General features: G+C 41.6%; 1 pseudogene; it reads right to left on the minus strand.

Moving 5' to 3' along the window:
- Positions 1–694: 694 nt before the first annotated feature.
- Positions 695–19464, minus strand: part of LOC136504565 (achilleol B synthase-like) — an 88876-nt pseudogene continuing 70106 nt past the window's right edge.

Raw genomic sequence — 19464 nt, forward strand, 5'->3', positions numbered from 1 at the left:
GTAAAAATGAACTCTCTACTGATGTGTAATTGCCGGTTCTTGGAAAAAGAAAGCTAGAAGCAGAGTTTGCTCTATACAAATCATGACAAAGAGTTGCACGAGACCAAAATCTGAAATCAATATAGAGTTATAGACTGGAAGCACCTAACTGTTTAGTAGTCCTGCAGTTGTTGTTGTTACAACATTGTTCCTACTGCTTTTATGAAGGATGCAGTGCTTAATAATATAATCTCTGTCTTAAGGCTATCAATTTATTCTACATGGAACAGAAACCATGAAGCAATTAATAGATTATTAGGATCTACTGCATATTTACACTTTTCCATAATAACGACCCAAATCCAGGACACTAATGGGCCAAAGTATTACATGCATGTGGCACCATGTTTATGAAGTATATAAAATATATGTTGTTCTGAAATTATTTGTGGAGGAAACGCTACACATGCAAATGCTAAACCCAAAACGTTTCAAAGTCTAGATAATTTGATTGTACACAAATCGAATTGTTACTTATTTGTGATCGGGGTGTTCAGAATAGTATGCATACATCATAATCAATACTTATACATGATTACATGGCCCATTGCAATCTTGTATGTGGCTACCCAATTACATATCATGATAGAAAATACAAGTGGTTTTATTGATTCCAATATAATTTTCCTTTAATATGTGACATAATACTACATATGATATTTTTGCATTGCATGGGGGTCCCTTCAATTACTCTTGGCAAGTACTTTGCGGTGATACTCTCCAAGAGCCCAAACAGGGAACAAAATACGGTAGTTGGGGTAGTTGAAGTAAACAGAGGAGTTGTTGTTGCCAACATGTTCCTATAATCAAAATGCAAAAGAAATGGTCAGTGATGGTAGGTTATGGGAAATGTAATGGCGACACTTTTTTCCTCTTAGAAGGTAATAATTCTAGAGTGAGATATCTCCAATAAGATATAGGCACAAAATGAAACTATGAACATGCAATGTAGGAACTAACTAGCTAAACATATAATAGTGTATATATGACCTGTCTACTATATATATGCAGAACACACAATGCAATTGATTGAAATCTCAAAGGCACCCATCATTGAAACTTAACCAATACAGCTATCTAAAAGGCCATTACCTAGGAATGTGATAGTAGGTTAATTGAATAATAAACATGAAAATACCTAGCTTCTGCATAGGATCACCAAAATAAGACTAAACACCACCTTGTCTAGGCCATAGGGAATCAGTAAGGGGGTGCTCCATGGATTCGGCGCTCTAAAAACTCTAATTTTGTGAAGTTGGTGGAAATTAACTACCACTGCCACTAATTAGTGGAAAATGAACAGTCCATGCTTCTTTGTTTTTTTTCCTCCGACACCTCGCTCGCTCGCCCCGTCCCTGCACCCTCAGCGCGTGCTTGCCCAGGCAGACATGGCCGCCACCGGCCACGCTAGCCATGCCGCCGGCAGCGCTGGCCGTGGCGACCCCAGCCCCGCCTCGCCTCGCACTCTACATCTCGACCTCGGCCCCACCCCGCCTCACGCTCGGGCACCGAGCTCACACTGGTCTCGCCGGCCTCAGGCACGGCCACGCGCCCTCGCTCCAGCTGTGGCAGCCTCGGGCCTAGCCGCGCCTGCCTCGCGCATGGCCGCGGTGAGGCCCTCCCCATGCCGCGCTGGCCCCGGCATCCTCGAGCACGTCCCCTTCCTCGATCTGCCGCATGGTAGAGGAAGAAGGAGATGCTTTTTTATTTTAGTCCCTATTTGTGTTTCAAAAATTACAAATGAATCCATCTCAGAGTTGGAGCTCTATCGGACGGTTTGGTGGGAGCTCAGCTCCACCATAGAGCTGCTCCATGGTGGAGCACCTGCTCTGGAGTTGTGTTTTCAAAGCTGGAGCCCTGCCAAACAGGTCCTAAGTAGAGTTCTCTCAAAATGAAGAGGGGCACATAGTTGGGCTCAGACATAACAAATAGATTGCTCATACTACCGATGATCATAAATATAAGTTCATCTAGTATGTCTACAAAAATAAATAACATTAAATGAAAAGCATTATACATTGTGAAATTACATGATTTTAGCAGCACAATATTTCTGCAATCGTGATCATACAAACTTTTATGCATTGCTGGTCAAAGTTAGAAAACTTTGACCTTAGGAAAAACTAAACAGACTTATATTTATGATGAGAGAGAGTACATTTTTTTCTTTTGCATCATAACAATGTTTGGAAAACTCACTTGTTGAGGATAGTCTCCTGTCTCCAGTTGCATATTAATCAATACTTTTGCTGCTCGATGTAATGGCGTTGGGTCCCTTTCCATCTAATTGTACAAATTAGAATAGAAAGGTGGATGCAATCAACATGTATTTATAAATAATTAATGGTACTCCAACTAGTAGTCGACAGTGATGCTTTGGATACCAAGATGATATAAAACACAAACATATTTTTATTTGATGAATCTAGTAAACCAATATCATTACGAAAATATTTTTGAGGAGATGAACCTAACACATCGAGGTATTTGCAAAATTGTAAATGTTGTGATGATTGATTACATATAAATACATTGCATTGTTTTTGTAACAAGGGAGTAGTCCTATGCACTAAATGACATATATGTGATCAAGAAATAAAACCTGTCCAGCATAAATCAAAGCTAGCATCGCCCAAGCAGTCTGTACAGCATGAGTGCTAAGACCCTCTACATAGACCTGCGCATCATCAAAACAAGTGTTTTCTAGGATTAGGATCACTGCTAGCTATAAGGAAATTGATAGTATTTTGAAAAATCCATGTAAATGAGTTAACAAACTTTGAAAATGCTAGGTAACTTAGTTCAATGCCTTCGATGGTTGCACTTAGAACTCTTTCAGGCTAACCTGTTGCCGGCCATAGAATAACTTATTCTATGGCCACCTCAATTATAAGTCGCTTTGACTTTTTTGGTTCGTCAATTTTGCTATGTATGTAGACATATTATTATATCTAGATGTATAGCAAAATGGATGTATAAAAAATGTCAAAGCGACTTATAATTAATTTGGAACGGAGGGAGTACTAGTTTTACAATAATTTGATTACATATTTACAATACATGTGTTACTATAACTCATGGTGATATTTAGCATATATTATAGTAAATCATTTAGGAGGAGTTATAGTAATCTTGTTAATTACTACAGTCTGTTATGGTAACTCAAAGTGGCTATAGAATAATTTATTGTGGCTGGCTTGTGTGTGTGTCTCTGTGTGTGTGCGTGCGCGTGTGTTATAGGATTTTCTGTCCGACAAGTAGATCAATTTTTTGTGTGGGTAAAACACGAGACATATTTAGGGTGCGTTTGGAAAGAAGAAACGTTTTAGTTTCTAGTGAGAATCAGCTGAATCACATCCAAATGGTCTTTCCAGCAAGTGATTTGTAACCAAAAAGTTTCACCGTTTCTACAAACGCGTGTGAAACGACAGAAGGCTGGTTTCGCATAGATTCTCATCTCATTGCTTCCTATTTTACTGTTCATTTTTAGTTAATTCAGTTAAAATGGTTTGTATTTAAGTTGTTCTCCATCAACAACATATGGTTTCCTAGTTTGTTACGGAAAATCCTATCAGATTGAGTGGACCAATACAATTTTCTTGGCTCCCAAGGCTATCTAGTCGATATCTTGTCTTCGAAGTAGTCCATGTACCTCGTCCAGTTTGAGTCTCTTCCTCAGCAGGCTCGGCCCACCCATTCCTAGTTGGGACCTTTCCCATGCGGGGTGTGTGTGTGTGTGTGTGTGTGTGTGTGTGTGTGTGTGTGTGTGACACGTCTCCAAACAGACCTAATGACAATTGAATACTCATCTTTTTGTAATTTGTAGTAACGAAATGAATATGTCTATGCATATTGAAACCAAAACTTGTGAATAGACACGCATATGTCTTAGGCTCTTTCTTTGATAGGGTGCTCTCTATACATATGAGTTCATGGCTGTTGCTAAGTAACTGATGACAAGATCTATGTAAAATGAAATATTGTTCTTCACCTGTCTTTCACAGGAATGATAGCTCTCTGCCCAGCCACCAGTTTTGAGTTGTATTGAGAGCAAAAAATTACATGCTTTCCTAATGCAAATATTGTTCTCATAATTTCTTCCAGCAGCAACTAAGCCTTTTATCGCATAGAGGGTCCCATAGACAAAACATATTCCCCAAGTGCCGTACCTTGCAGGTAATTGCTTATTTAGTCATTATTAGACATAGAGCAAAAAAAAGATAATTCATACAAAATAGAAGATGCTTTCATACAAACCAGGATCCATCCTTGTTTTGATTGCTCTCAATAAATATGGCAGCTTTGTTAACATTTTCTTTTATTTCTTTACTGCGGTACTCTGAATTAAAATCCCCAAATAATATCAAAGCCTGCAACACTGAGGATGTGCATTCAACCGTTCTGCCAATGGATGAATTGAGTGATTTAGTTTTCAAAACAAATTGAAATGGAACATGAGATTCATATTTAGAAGAGTCGTCATTGTTCTTACGGGTAATCGGCGACAATATTTCGAAAACTCTCCAAAGGATTCAGAATCTAGGATGCCAAATGAAACAAATGTCAGTCTACATGGAGCTATATTATCAGCATATATAAAGTACTCATTCCTGTTTCCTAAAAAAGTACTTTTTCTTTGTTATTTTCAATATCATTATTAGTGGCTAACATCGTGATAATTTTGAATATTTATTAACAATGCTATACGTTGTGGTTTTATTGATAACTTGTGCTATATATGGACTCCATAAAATAAGGTGATAGAGTAACAAAATATTTTTTTTTTGCTAAGCAACAATACCCATTGACCTAGTAAAATTGTGATCCATTAATTTTACCCCTAGTCTGAATATATGTTTCAACTTTTCATGATGTCCCAATTAGCTTCTGAATTCACCTGTGGCCTATATTCATATAACTATGTTCATATATAGCTATATACCACCTCGGCATCCCCATCCATAAAGTCACTCATCTCAACCGTAAAAATTAACCTCTACAACTGTATAAACCTATATGGGCAGCTGTAAATCATCACATATGGAGTAAATCCACTGGTTTGTATCGCCAAGTAGTAAATTCTGGTGGCAACCCTTCTTCTTTCCTTAACACAAGAAATCTTATGGCATTTGAATCTCCAAGCAGTGAAATTTGATCACATTGTGCCTCAAAAAAATTTATCGTTGGATTGGATTCATCCTGACAATTTTTTCATCTCAAACCATGATTTTTATCTAGTGTTTTTAACAATGAAACTATGTTATAGACAACCATAATCTTTGATTTTGGAGTAGTAACTTTGAGTTTGCTAGAGGTGTGCATTTGTAACTGATTACATTTGAGTAACTTATTATAGTTTGAGTAAGTTCAGCACCTAAGTTTGGATCACTCCAAAGTGGGACATGTGTGCAAGCAATCAGAGAGGAATTCGAGGGCTCAATTATGGCATGCATGAATGCAGGATAGCATGGGAAAGATTTCAGGGAGAAATGTATGCATGCAGCGGCGGATACAGGAAATATTTCAGGGGGGCTGAACAACACTACTGCTCGATCTTAAGTCTCAGCCCCCTGCACTATAGAACTTTGCCTAAAAATTCATGGGTACTCCACAGGGGGTTCCACTGCTCCGGTATGGGTAGGGGGGCTCGAGCCCCCCCCCCCCCCCCCCCCCCCCCCCCCGCCCCACCGTTGGATCCGCCCCCTGTATGCACAGAACCTTAAAATGAGATTCCAAGGCAAAGGAAGCTAGGTCAAACTGGCACCCATTATTTCATTAGTTGTTTCAAGATACATGGTGGTATGGAAATGTGAGTGGTGTTAATAAGGAAGATTCTAGTAATGTTGAATCATTTAATATTGTTGTAAAGCTAAATGACAATCAGGTGTGCAAGAGATTTATGGTAGTAAATTCCATGATCCATTTAAAGATTAGATAGATGTGTGATTTGTTCATTGTCATTTGTTGAAAATTCCTCATAATGTCATGGCCACGTGTCTGGCCAAAAAAATATATGATGGAAAATAATACTTTCTAGAGTTTTTAATGTAATGAAAAAGGAATATTCCATGATTAGAAGAGAAATGAATTATATTATGTGCAAAGCAAATAAATAAGGGAGTTCAGTTGTACAGAGTTCTGTTCTCTAGAAATATTTTTCTCATAATTTGATGATGTTTTATTTCAATGAAAATAATATGTTTGAGGAGAAATGTTGGAGAAATTTAACTGAAATATGAATAGTAGTTGTAGATTCTTAAAAATGGGAATTTATCGCTATGTTGGAAAATAATTAGTGTAGTATGTGTTCCAAAGAATCTTGGGAGATAGAGGTAGTAGTAATCATAAGATAGCTTAGTCGTTATAGTTTATTTTCTTATAGTTAGTTGATAAAAATTTAATATTTTGAACTAATAGATAATTGTGTTTAAGGTAGTGATGTTGCAACTCACTTATGTATGCAATTTTCATAGGTTTTGGTCATTTACACTTTTAAAATTACTCTTGTCATTTATAATTTTACTATTGGCATTATAATAACTAATTTTCTCTACTATATTATCTATAATTCACATAGCTACATGCTATAACACCCTCGGTGTTACGCCCTAAACAAACTACTAAACTATGTCATGAGCATCATGTTTATGTGATAATGCATGTGATGGAATGTGTAGATAACATTTTTGTAACTTTAGATGATCAATAAAAATGTTAAATGATAAGCTATTCCATGATTCATATGTATCAAGTAGGGTTTAAAACCAATTTTTATTGAACAAAAATACTATAGAACATATATGTGGCACTTAAATAAAGTTTGGAATATGAACTTTGTAGATGGTAATGAAATCCTTGCTGTAGAAAAATAACATCGTTAGCTAACATTTTTTACATCCTTGAAATGGAACTTGGAATCAAAATTCAAGACAGCAAGACAATGCCATGTTTGGCAATTTATTTTGTGAAATCGAGTTAAGAAGTGGTGTCATGTTTCAGCTCGAGTTGGTAGCCTGATAAGCCCTCTTGAGCATGGTGAAGGTGGTTTGATTCCTAAAACAATGATTTAATTTTTATAGACGCTTTAAAATTCATGCATGACACGTTCTTGGGCTTATTCGCCGGGTGAGCGCGATCACCACGCCCAGCCGCACGGCGTCATGCGCTGGTCGTGCGCGCGCTGCCACGCGTGGCTGGCCACGGCTGCTCTGGCCTGGCTATGGCCTGGCCACCACTAGCCTCTGGCGCGCGGAGCCGCTGCTGCTGCTTGCGTAGCCAAGCGGTACTGCCACCGACCCCGCCACGCTGCCGCACTGCCGACCCGCCCCGTGCCGCGACGCAGCCTCTACTGGTGCCGTCACCTCACCGTCATGTCCGCGCTTCTCTCTACACCTCTGTGCTGCTGCTGGCCTGGTTCGAGGCCACCACTGCCGTTTTCACGTGGCCGAGCTCGCCGTCGCCTTGTCATTTATGGTGCTGCGCCGATCGTGGACGCGCGCGCTTGTCCGTACCGTCTGCGCGTGCCTCCACGATCACGCTGACCATGTCCCACCAAGGCGAGCCTGAGCGGAGCCCACCTATCGCGCCCCGTCTCTCTCTGTCGCCGTCAAATTAAGCATCGAGCGATCACTTCTATTCAATTCAGCGCATCCATGGCTTCATCATCAAGTTCTCTCGCTGCCTGACCCCACCCAGCCTTGAATCATGCACGGACAAGCTCCAATTTGGAACTTTCCCCGCCGCCATGCCGATAAGGCCACGCTCGGCCATGGCCGAGGGCAGCCCTCCATCGCTTCACCCCGAACCAATTCCTGTGCACCACTAGATTCGCCTTCATCCCCTCTTCGCCCTGCGCGCCATAGCCGAACCTCTACCGCCTCCCCGTCGTCGCTTACGCGACCGTGCCACCGCGGTGCGCCACCGCATGGCTCGGCCGCACGTGGCCAGCCCTTCTCCGTCATCCTCCGCTCCAACCGTCACCTCGGCCTGGTCCACGGTAGCCTCCTGATGCTCGCGCGCCAACCAATTAGGTCTGTAGCTGCCCCAGCTCGCCGAAACAGTGGCGCCACCATCGTGGATGGCCGCGCGCCACTGCTGCCTTCCCTAGCAAGTCATGTTACCCCGCACTGCCACTTAGCGTAGTCGCTCGGGTTGGAGATGGTGACCGACCCGTTAGGAGGGTTGGTGCAGGTCCTAGGTAGTCGACGCGGCAGCGCTGTGTCACCGCCTGCCGCGCCACCGTGCGCTGAGTCACCGAGGGTGCGTGCGAGGGAATTCTAGGAAAGCCAGGGGGTTAAGTGAGAAGGTTTGAGAGAGGGGGAAATAGTTAGTTGTAATTCAGGAGAAGTGCGAGGTCTATTTTGCAAAAGCGCCAACACGCGCGGGGTTCCCCTGCCGTGGGCTAGCGTCGCGTGGGCCGCTTCAGCAGGCCGCTGCGCGCGCTACGTCGCGCGGGCCACGCATAGGTGGGCCGTGCAGTTGAATCCGCCTTTTCTTTTTCTTAGGAATTAGTAATAGTTTTTTCATTTCAATTTCTGAGATAGATTTGTATAATTGATATAAATTCGTGTAGGTGTCCAAAAATTATGAAATAAATTTTGTTAGGTTCCTAAAATTATGATCTACCTAGTAGTATAGATAGATCATGCATATCTGTGTTGATACTAAGGGCTATTAAATCGTTTGAAAGTGCTTAATTTTATTAGGGTAATTATTGTAGAAATATTTGTGGTAAATTGGTGATAGGTTTAATCTTGAAATTTTTACAGTAGCTTCATTGTATTATTATGTGCTTACTGTAATTTTTGTGTCCCTAATATAGCTGTTTATTAGGGTAGCTACATATCCATTAAACCTTTAAAATGAATAAGAGCGTAACATTGATTTAGGAAATTAAGCACTTGTTATGGTAAGCTTGACACTTGATTTGATAGAGCTGATAGTTAGCTTAGTACCTTAGTCATTAGAGCTAGTTTAATAGCTTAGTATGCGTATTGTTATTTTAAGAGTTGCTGTTGCCTAGATGCTAAGTGTTGCATCATCGTCGCATGCATGTAGAGAACGAGTTGGTGGAGATAGAGACCACAAACGATCGTGAGTTCGAGGAGATCGTCGAGGAGTACGAGGAGGAGATTCTCGTGCTGGAGGAGGTCCCGGGGACACCACCGGCTGACACCGCACCTACCCAAGGCTCTAAACGAATTTAAATGAAAATATCATCGACTACAAAGTTGTATACCTTTTTGGGATCTACAACTTTGGTTTTGATCGTTACTCCATCCGATGTCATTCAAAAAATACAAATTTTAAATGTAGGAAATTTAGACTTAATCATCCTTAGCTAGATGATTTCAAATGAAAACCTTGTCAACTACAAAGTTGTATAACTTTACGAGATCTACAACTTCCTTATTTGTCCATCCGAAGTCGTTTGAAATTCAAATTTTAAATTTAGAAAACTCAAAAGTAGTTTGCCTTAGGTAGATGATTTCAAATGAAAAAATTATCAACTATAAAGTTGTATAACTATTCGAGATCTACAACTTTTGTTTTGGTTGTTTCTCCATCCGAGGTCGTTTGAAAAATTCAAATTTCAAATGTGAGAAATTCAAACGTAGTTTTCCTTGACAAGATGATTTTAAATGAAAAAGTTATCAACTATAAAGTTGTATAACATTTTGAGATCTATAACTTTTGTTTTGGCGTTTCTCCATCCGAGGATATTTGAAAATTTTGAATTTCAATACGTAATTTTTACTATTCAGCGCAGGCCATTTCTAGGGGCGGCCGAAAATATTAGCAACCCCTACAAATGCATTTGTAGGGGCGGCTCGTTTTGGGAACCATTTGTAGGGGCGGTTTTAAACTGAGCCGCCCCTAAGAAAAAAGTGGCATTGCTACCGATGCTTTTTGTAGTAGTGGCATGACCAGACCTCTATCAAAATGCAATGACAACTTTTACGAACAATATTGTTGGGTAGTTTGTATTATTTATGAGATGCTCATAAACTGCTTGATCCGACCTACAGGTGTTTGCTTACCAAGTTTTTTCGCATCAAAATGTGTATTGATGAGCTCTAGAGATAAAACATTATGTTGATTTTCCCAACCGGTCGAGTCCAATATTGCAAAATAACTATCGAATATTTTTATCTTGTTTTTGAAGAGGTTATGTGCTACTTTTCTTTCCAAAACAATAAGCAAATCAAGTTGGTCATAAACTCCGTGCTCTCACTTGGAGACATTTTAGAAGAAGATGATACGCTACTGATTTTCATTATTGCACATAGATGTAAACATTCTTACAAAGTCCTATTTTTGTTTTTTCAACAGCATGCAACTTCGCAAAACATACTCACCTCTAGCCAAGAATAAGTTCTTTGGCATTCAAATGTACAAACTGAACCATCTTTGTTCTGTAGATGAAAACAGAGCCTTTTATTAGTGAAATATTGCATTCGAAAAAATAAAACTACTAATGTAATTGTATTAAATCCTAAAGTCTCTACCACAAAATAAGCTGAATATAAATTGTGTTAATAGAGAAGTCAAACTAACCATAGATTGATGTGCATAAAGTCCAACTATAAATGAAAATAGGCAATAAATGAAAGCTACATTTTATAAAGAATTTTTAGTAATAATATGCTCCCAAAAAGAATGTCATTCTTGCTTTTTGAGGAGTCAATCCATCGCAACTTTGATCAATTATATATAAAAAAATAGTAATATTTATGATGCATAATGAGTATTATAGATGGATAATCAAATATATTTTCATGAGAAACCTCTTTGGAGATACAGATCTTGATATTATTTGCTATAAATTCAGTCAAACTTACAAAAGTTTGACTTAGTTCAAACCAAGGATGAAATTCTTTTTCATTCATGATCCCACTGACAAAATAAGTATTGCGAATCAAATTATAGGTAGGTACGTATTCAAGGAAAGTACTGATTTGTTGGAAACAACATTCTCATGACTCTAGGGCATTTCATGATAACAATATGATTGTGATTTGTTAAATAAACTTAAACAAAGTTGTGATAGAGGAGAAAATTTTGATGCCCATGAGAATGGTAGATATTTTGTTTCAAATGGGGATATGACTTATGCATGTCTAACAGTTCACCCTGGTAGATAAAAAATCAACTGTTTTCATATTCGTTTGCTAACGTATCCTTACAGTTAGCACGGCATAAATAATATGGATAGAAGATTTGGTTATGCGTCAACATTCATATCCTTAACAAATATCGATTACGAATAAAAAAATATTCTAATGTGTTCACTTACCATGGGGTTGATGCAAGACTCGATCAGTAATTTTTTTTTGTATGATCTTGACAAATAAATATTTCAGTCTAAATAAATGCTTTATAGAATCATACCATAAATGAAAGTAGGCAATCAACAGCATTAAACATCCATCCATCTCCGTTTGAATTTTCAACGAGGTTGGGATATACCTTGGAAAGCAACATCATTGCCTATTTCAAGAAAAGAAACAAATTTGTCAAGTCATGTATATATATGGTGGTGTATATAAACTGTGAATTTCGTTCTATGTTTCGTTTGCTTTATGTTTTTGTTTTAGTGTTCCCTCATAGGATAACCACAAAACAAAACTGTCGGTACGAAAAGTGACCAACAAGTGAATATTTATAGTTTTGCCGTGCGCTGTGATCGGATGTGGCCTAGCACTCAATGACATAGGATTTATACTAGTTCAGGCAACGTGCCTACGTCCAGTTTCAGAGGAGGGTAGAGCGAGGGAGAAGAAAACTCACAAATTCATTCGTAAATCCGAGGTACGATGTCGAACTAGAGGCCTTCCAACGTGGATAAGGAGGTGTTGACCGCCTTCGCCGAGAAGGGGCTGCTCCCATCGAAGGAGGTGGCGCATTGGAGGGCTCCTGCACCGGGGGAGGTTGTTCTGTAATCCTGGGCTGACGACGTCGTCTCCTTCCTTGCCTTCCACGAGCACAGGCTCGGGTATCCCGCGCACTGGTTCCTGCGTGGGCTCCTCAACGAGTGGGGCCTGGAGTTGCAGCACCTTAACCCAACTGGGGTACTGCACATCGCCGGCTTCGTCACCGTCAGCGAGGCCTTCCACGGGATGGAGCCGCACCTGGACCTCTTCCGGCGGATTTTCAGTGGGCAAGCCCTGCCCGAGGGGAAGCCGCCCAGAATCACGCCGGTTGGGGGATTTGCCTTGCAGAAGAGGCCGAAGCCGTCGGTCCCCTACCCCGCGTACTCCCCCTGTGACTCCAATCGGGGGTGGCATGGTGAGTGGTTCTACATCAGGAACCCGACGGAGGCATCATTCCCGACGTTCACCGGGGAGAGGCCGGAGAGGAGGAAAAGCTGGTCGTGGGGTCCTGCCGGTCGGCAGAACAAGTTGGAGATTATCGAGACGGAGCTTGGGAGGCTCATGCGGCGTGGCCTCGACGGGTTGTGGGTCTTCCATACCTTCTTCCGCCGTCGGGTCGCCCCGTTGGCGGAGAGAACACGGCCGATGTGGGAATACTCCAGCCCGATGGATCCCGACCGCGCGTCGCTGGAGGAGTTGCCAAAGGATGAAGTCTGGAGTTGTCTCGATCGGGTGCTGCAGTTGAGGGATAAAGACTCCCTCGAAGGGACGCCCGGTCCCCTTCATGCCGCGATGCTGTCCAATTTGGTATGCCTCTTTTTTTCGTGACATTTTCCTTCTTGTTTTGATGTTTTGATTGATTTCGAGTTGCCCGTTTCGAAGGGACTCGCGGGCTATAAATCCCGGAAAAAATCTTCCGAGAGGGCCAGAAGGCGCGGATCGGCAAGCTGCCCAGAGGGAGGCCGCTGTAACACCCTAAATTTTGCATATTTTTGAAAATGGAGAAAAGTGATTAATTTGGCATTTTGTGGGAATTTGAATTTAGGAAATAATATTTTTTTAAAATAAATATAAGGATAGAAACATGTTGATGCATTCATGCTGTTGTATATTTATTTCTGTGAAGGGTGGTTTTGTTTCAAGTGCTAAAAGATTTTAAAAACCTTTTGAAAATGAGGTTGGAAAATTTTATTTATAAAAAGAAAAAGGAAATTTCCTTCCATTCCTTCCCTTCCTCAGTTTCGGCCCGCAGGCCCTTCCTGGCGCTGGCCCAGCTCCCCTCTCCTCCCTTACGCACCGCAACCGCCAGCTTCGCGCGGCCCAGCAAGGAGTCGGCCCAGCTACCGCCGTCGTTCCCTTGGCCCGGCCACGCACAACCGCCGCCGTCCCGCGCCCAGCAGCTGCCATCCCGGGCCCGCCAGTCAGAGCCGCCCCCTTCCTCCCGCACGTCCCGCACCCGCGCCGGTCAGCCGCAACCGCACCGCGCCCATGTTCCGCGTCGTGGGAGCGTCCTCCCCGCGCCCTTGCCTCTACAAAAGGAAGCCGAGGCCGTCCCCGCATCCGCTGCTGTTTTTCCCCGCTCCCTCTCGCGTCGCCGTGCCCGAGAGAACCGCCGCCCCGAGGTCTCCGAGCTCCGCCGACCACCCCTCTGCGCGGACAGCCTCCTCCGAGCCGCCTCCGTCTCCATTTCCCCCATGGTGAGCGTCGTCGTGCTCCCCTCTTCCCCCCCATGCCTTCAATTCGGTGTTTCATGGCATCTAGGGCTTGTTTCGCGTGTGCCATTGTGCTCCACGCCGCCGGCCATGGCGACCGTCGCCTCGGTCCTCTCCTCCGGCCACCTTCTTGGCCTGAACGAGGTCGCATGAACCCCCGTAGCTCACCGGTGCCCTCGGTTGGGAACACCGTGGCCCGTAGGCCTTGTTCCACGCGCGCCGACGAGCTTCTCGTCGTCGGTAATGGCGCCCCGCCGCGGAAGCTTCTGTTCTGGCCACCGACGCCCCTTTCTCTCTCCCTCCCATCTATTTCAGGCCGTCCGTTGCTTGATCGACGGCCCACGTAGGCCGATACCCCTTCGCGGGTAGATTTGCTAAAGAGCCCTCCTAGTTTCACCGAATTGAACCCGCAGTCCAAGGCGTAATTCCCCGAATGCGCAATCCCGTTTGGAAAGCGTAAACTTCACTGTTTAAGTCAAAAGTACGCTTTCAATATTTACAGAAATGCCATTCGAACTGTTTCGCTTATAAAATTGTCGTTTTAGCTCCGAATTGATCCATTCAAATCGCGTTAGCTTCGTAATTTCATAAGCTACATGTTGGAGCTACTGTTAGTCAAGTTTGGAACTTTTTAATTTCATGATTAGATTTAATTAAATATATGGCTTTAGGAAAACCCGTTTTAATCATAACTATCGCATTTTAGCTCCGTTTTTCGTGAACTTCGCTTTGACGTGATCGTAGCGAAATGTGGATTAGTTTTACAGACATTTTATCTTGAATTCAATACTGTTGGTGTACTGTTCTAATGATAGGAATGTTTGCTTTGTATGAATGCTATTGGAATGTTGTATGTTGCCGTATTGGTCGCGTTCAGACGGTGAGGAAAACGTTGGAGACCAAGAACTCTTCGACGACCAGCAGGACCAGCACAAGTTTGTGAACCAAGGCAAGTATAACATGGGCCTTCCTTGATGTCCTATTTCACTCTAATCAATTACTCATTTGCATGTGTCTAATTTTGATACCCGTAAGGACATCCTAGTGATTGTTATCCTGTTTCTTGTCTCCTATGGGTTAAATGCATATGGGTAGATTGCTAGTGCTCTAACTGAACTTGATATACATATTGATGAATGATACTATGGAACAAAGTGAGAAACATGAATTATAACAACTGTTCCATAGGGCAAAAGTGCAAATGACCTTTGTTCATGTTGCTCCCGGCCCTCCATAAGGACTTATCTATCGGCAAAAGCTGGGACTGACAGTGCAACCGGGAGAGTCATATGGCTCTGACTTTAGCTCAGTAATAGGACCTTTCCTAGCTGGTTAGAGGTTACCTTTTTGGCACAAATGGGGCTTGCCACTTTGGGTATAGGGCTGCCTCTGTTCCTATGAGTATAGCCGCGATGGATTTGTGCCATAGGAAAGGGGGGTCCCTACATCTGGCTGCCAAGGAAACCTAGCGGCCCTAACTTGTTAGGGAAACCTATGAAATGGCTTCATAGTGTACCCTGCCCGCTCACCTTGGTAGTGACATGGGAGTAATTAACCCGGGCATATGGGGATCACGACTCGCGGTGAATGTGCACCACCTCTGCAGAGGGTAACAAACTATTATAACAGCCGTGCTCACGGTTACGAGCGGCCCGGAAAACTCACAGAATAACTGGTTACTTGATGATGATCATTTAAGTTGTGCTATGATGAAATATGGTAAACCTGACCTTGATATATGTTCTTATGGGAATTAAATGGGAGCTTAAGCATAACTTGATAATACTTGAGAATAAAAGCTTGACCTATTAAAAATGCTAACTGCAGTAAACCAGAGTCTATCCTTTTTGAGCTTCATAACCCCATGTTAGCTTGCTAAGTACGGAATGTACTTACACTTGCTTATTTTCTTTACTTGGATAAAAATCCCGGATGGGTAACAAATGACAACGGGTATGAGGATTTCCCGGAGGATTATTAGGCTTGTGGTCAACCAGTTGACCTTCCCTATGATGATGGCCTCGAGGGTTTATTATCTTTTTACTATTCTGCTGTGATGTATAAGACTAAGTTTTACTATAACTCTGATGTATGATGACACCGTGATGATACTATATGTAATTTGTCAGCTTGTGTGTGTGATTGATTCCTGGGCACACACGAGTTTTATGCATTCAATTTTATCCTTAAAATTGGGTGTGACAAATTGGTATCAGAGCCGTATTGACTGTAGGACGCAAGCCTAGTTAGAAACTGGTCGCTTTAGGGTTTAGATGTTGCTACAAAAACCCTTGCTCTATGAACCTTGATATTTTCTTCTCTACTATATCCTTGCTATTCATCTCTACCTTGCTGCTTATTTTGAAGTTCTTGTTCTCATCTTTACTCCTTGATTTGATATGCTTTTAGAACTGTTCTTCATCACCTTCTTACGTAATCTGAATATAAGTCTTAGGATTGTTATCCCTGGTGCAATGAGAACGATAGTATCGCAAGTTGAGTCAATGATTGAATTGTGCATCTTTATTGTTTGTTGAGTTGTCATTATGCTTATGATTGTTTCGAATCTTTGTAATGATTGCAATGATCTTGTTGGGTGTTCCCACAATTTCATTTAGTTTATAGGCCTAAGGTATAAGGATTAGTGAAACAAATAGTCAGGTTATGGTTTTCTTCTGTTCTCTTCATCCTGTCTTTTCAGAGCAGTCTACACTCTTCGGCTTATATCTCTGATGTTGGATGACCAAAAACCATGAGAAAATTCTGGACAATAGTAGACTTCAATATCTTTCTCTGAGCGAAAGAATCACCTTGATAGCTATTTTGATTATGGAGATACGGAAATCACAAGACGATGCATCTATGCTGTTTGGAATCTGGAGTAGTTTCTGTTGTGTACTGTTTTCAACCAAGTTAACTGCAGATTTTGGAAAAGTGTTATATAAGGAGGTTGTGGAAGGTTTCTTGCCCTTACACAAGAGTATCGTCGGGATGTCAGAACATCTTGATACAAGTTAGCTCATCTAAAAGAAGTAGATGTAAGCTATACTTTGGTGTCCCCTAGTCTATCTTATCTTAAGGGGGGTAGCCAAGTGGAAGAATATGCAAGCTAAAGTGTCCTACGTTCTTGTTTGCGCAGCGGAAGCGAGGTGGTACCCAAAGATGTGAGAGAAACTCAGAGTCTCAATGGGGTTTGGTTAAAGGTTCAACGAAGGTTTATCCAAGATCATTAAGATTTTGGTAGAGCTATTGGAGAAGTTTTTAAGTTAGTTTGGATCAAGAATCTACAGGACATCTTCACTAAGTTGGTCTTGAGTTGGTGATATCCTCGTTGGAATGAAAATTGATTATGACTTGGAAAAGTGCTATCACTTGGAGAAGCAAAAGTCATGACCGATGCCCTTAGCAATGGGGAGTTGTGCTAAGAAGGTTCGGGTGACACCAAGGATCAAGAATTGTATTCCAAGTTCGGGCAACTTAACCGGAATCATTCATGTTTTGAAGATTGGTGGAAGAATTTCCTTATGACCAATAAAGTAAGGAATTTTCATTAGAAAGTGGGATCCTAATCAAGACGATGGGACTACACGAGGAAGTAAAGGAGAATCTAAAGACGGAGTATCCCTATCTCTCAGTCGACGTCGTCCGAATCTCGAGGACGAGATTCATCTTAAGGGGGGTAGAATTGTAACACCCTAAATTTTGCATATTTTTGAAAATGGAGAAAAGTGATTAATTTGGCATTTTGTGGGAATTTGAATTTAGGAAATAATATTTTTTAAAAATAAATATAAGGATAGAAACATGTTGATGCATTCATGCTGTTGTATATTTATTTCTGTGAAGGGTGGTTTTGTTTCAAGTGCTAAAAGATTTTAAAAACCTTTTGAAAATGAGGTTGGAAAATTTTATTTATAAAAAGAAAAAGGAAATTTCCTTCTGTTGACACCGTTTTTTGCACGTGTCAAAATAATCGGAGTGGACTAATCGGCAAGGGGAAAGTTATTGAATACTTTGATAGCCGATGAAAGCCAGTTTGTAAAGATGGTTGCCGATAGCTGGTGATGGTCGATGGAAAGGTTGATTTGGACTCGGGCGTTGCCGATGAGGTTGGAGGTGTTATTGTCGATGCCGATGAAGGGAGGCTTGAGGACTACTGCCGATGAAGCCAGTTCGTGTCTGTATTGATTTCAGGAATCTCAACAAAGCCACACCGATGGATGGCTATCCAATGCCGATTGCTGATTTGTTGATTGATGCTGCGGCTGGACATCAAATTATCAGCTTCATGGATGGTAATGCAGGTTACAATCAAATATTCATGGCTGAGGAAGATATTCCCAAGACTGCTTTCAGATGTCCAGGTCATGTGGGGTTGTTCGAGTGGATAGTCATGACGTTTGGTTTGAAAAATGCCGGTGCTACTTATCAAAGGGCTATGAACTTTATTTTTTATGAGTACATCGGCACATTAGTGGAGATCTACATTGATGATGTAGTGATTAAGTCTGGAGATATCACAGCACATTTAGCCGATCTGCGAAAGATACTGGAGTGCACAAGGAAGCATGGATTGAAGATGAATCCTAATAAATGTGCATTCGGTGTATCGGCAGGACAATTCTTGGGTTTTATGGTGCATCAGCGGGGCATTGAAATCAGTAGGAAGTCTATTAATGCAATTAACAAGGTGATTGCTCCTGCCAATAAGACTGAATTGCAATCTTTGATCGGTAAGATTAATTTCATTAGAAGATTCATATCTAATCTGTCGGGTAAGATCAAGGCTTTCAGCCCACTACTTAAATTGAAAGCTGATCAGGAATTTGTATGGGGAGTTGAACAGCAATTAGCCCTTGATGAAATTAAGAAGTATTTATCAAATCCTCCAGTGCTAGTTCCACCTCAACATGGGAAGCCTTTCAGGTTATATTTGTCAGCTGATGATACAGTTATCGGTTCAGCTCTTATTCAAGAATTTGAAGGGAAAGAACGTGTTATTTATTATTTGAGCAGAAGATTAGTGGATGCTGAGACGAGGTATTCGGCCATCGAAAAATTGTGTCTGTGTTTATACTTTTCTTGTGTCAAATTAAGGCATTATTTGTTATCTGCCGAATGTACGGTCATATGCAAAGACGATGTGGTCAAGTATATGCTGTCGATGCCGATATTAAGTGGTAGAATCGGCAAATGGATTTTAGCATTATCAGAATTTGAACTACGCTACAAATCAACTAAGGCAGTTAAAGGGCAAGTGATGGCTGATTTTGTCACTCAGCATTGTAATACAGTGGACTCTCTGGGGATTGCTCCCTGGACACTTTTCTTCGATGGGTCCACATGTGGTGAAGGAGCAGGTATCGGCATTGTGTTAATTTCACCTCAAGGAAGAAAGTATGAGTTTTCATTGCCGATTGTTGCTACAGCGACAAACAATCAAGCTGAATACCAAGCCTTGATAAAAGGGTTAGAATTGTTAAAGGAGATACGTGCCGATGTTGTTGAAATCTTTGGTGATTCTATGCTAGTTATAAATCAATTGGCTGGAATTTATGAATGCCGAAGTGAAGCTTTGATTTCGTATTATGAAAGATGTTTGCGATTGTTGAAAGGATTTAGAGATTTTCGTCTTGAACATATCTCTCGATTGCATAATGAGGAAGCTAATCGACTAGCTCAGCATGCTTCAGGGTATCAGCCTATTCAGGAAGTGCTAACATCGGCAGTTGATACCGATGACTGGAGGAAAGAGATTGTCGATTATTTAAAGGATCCATATAGAAAGGTTGAGAGACGTATAAGGTTCCAAGCTACCAAATATGTGCTCCTCGATGATG

This window comes from Miscanthus floridulus, chromosome 14 (assembly GCF_019320115.1).
Source record: "Miscanthus floridulus cultivar M001 chromosome 14, ASM1932011v1, whole genome shotgun sequence".
NCBI classification, from domain to species: domain Eukaryota; kingdom Viridiplantae; phylum Streptophyta; class Magnoliopsida; order Poales; family Poaceae; genus Miscanthus; species Miscanthus floridulus.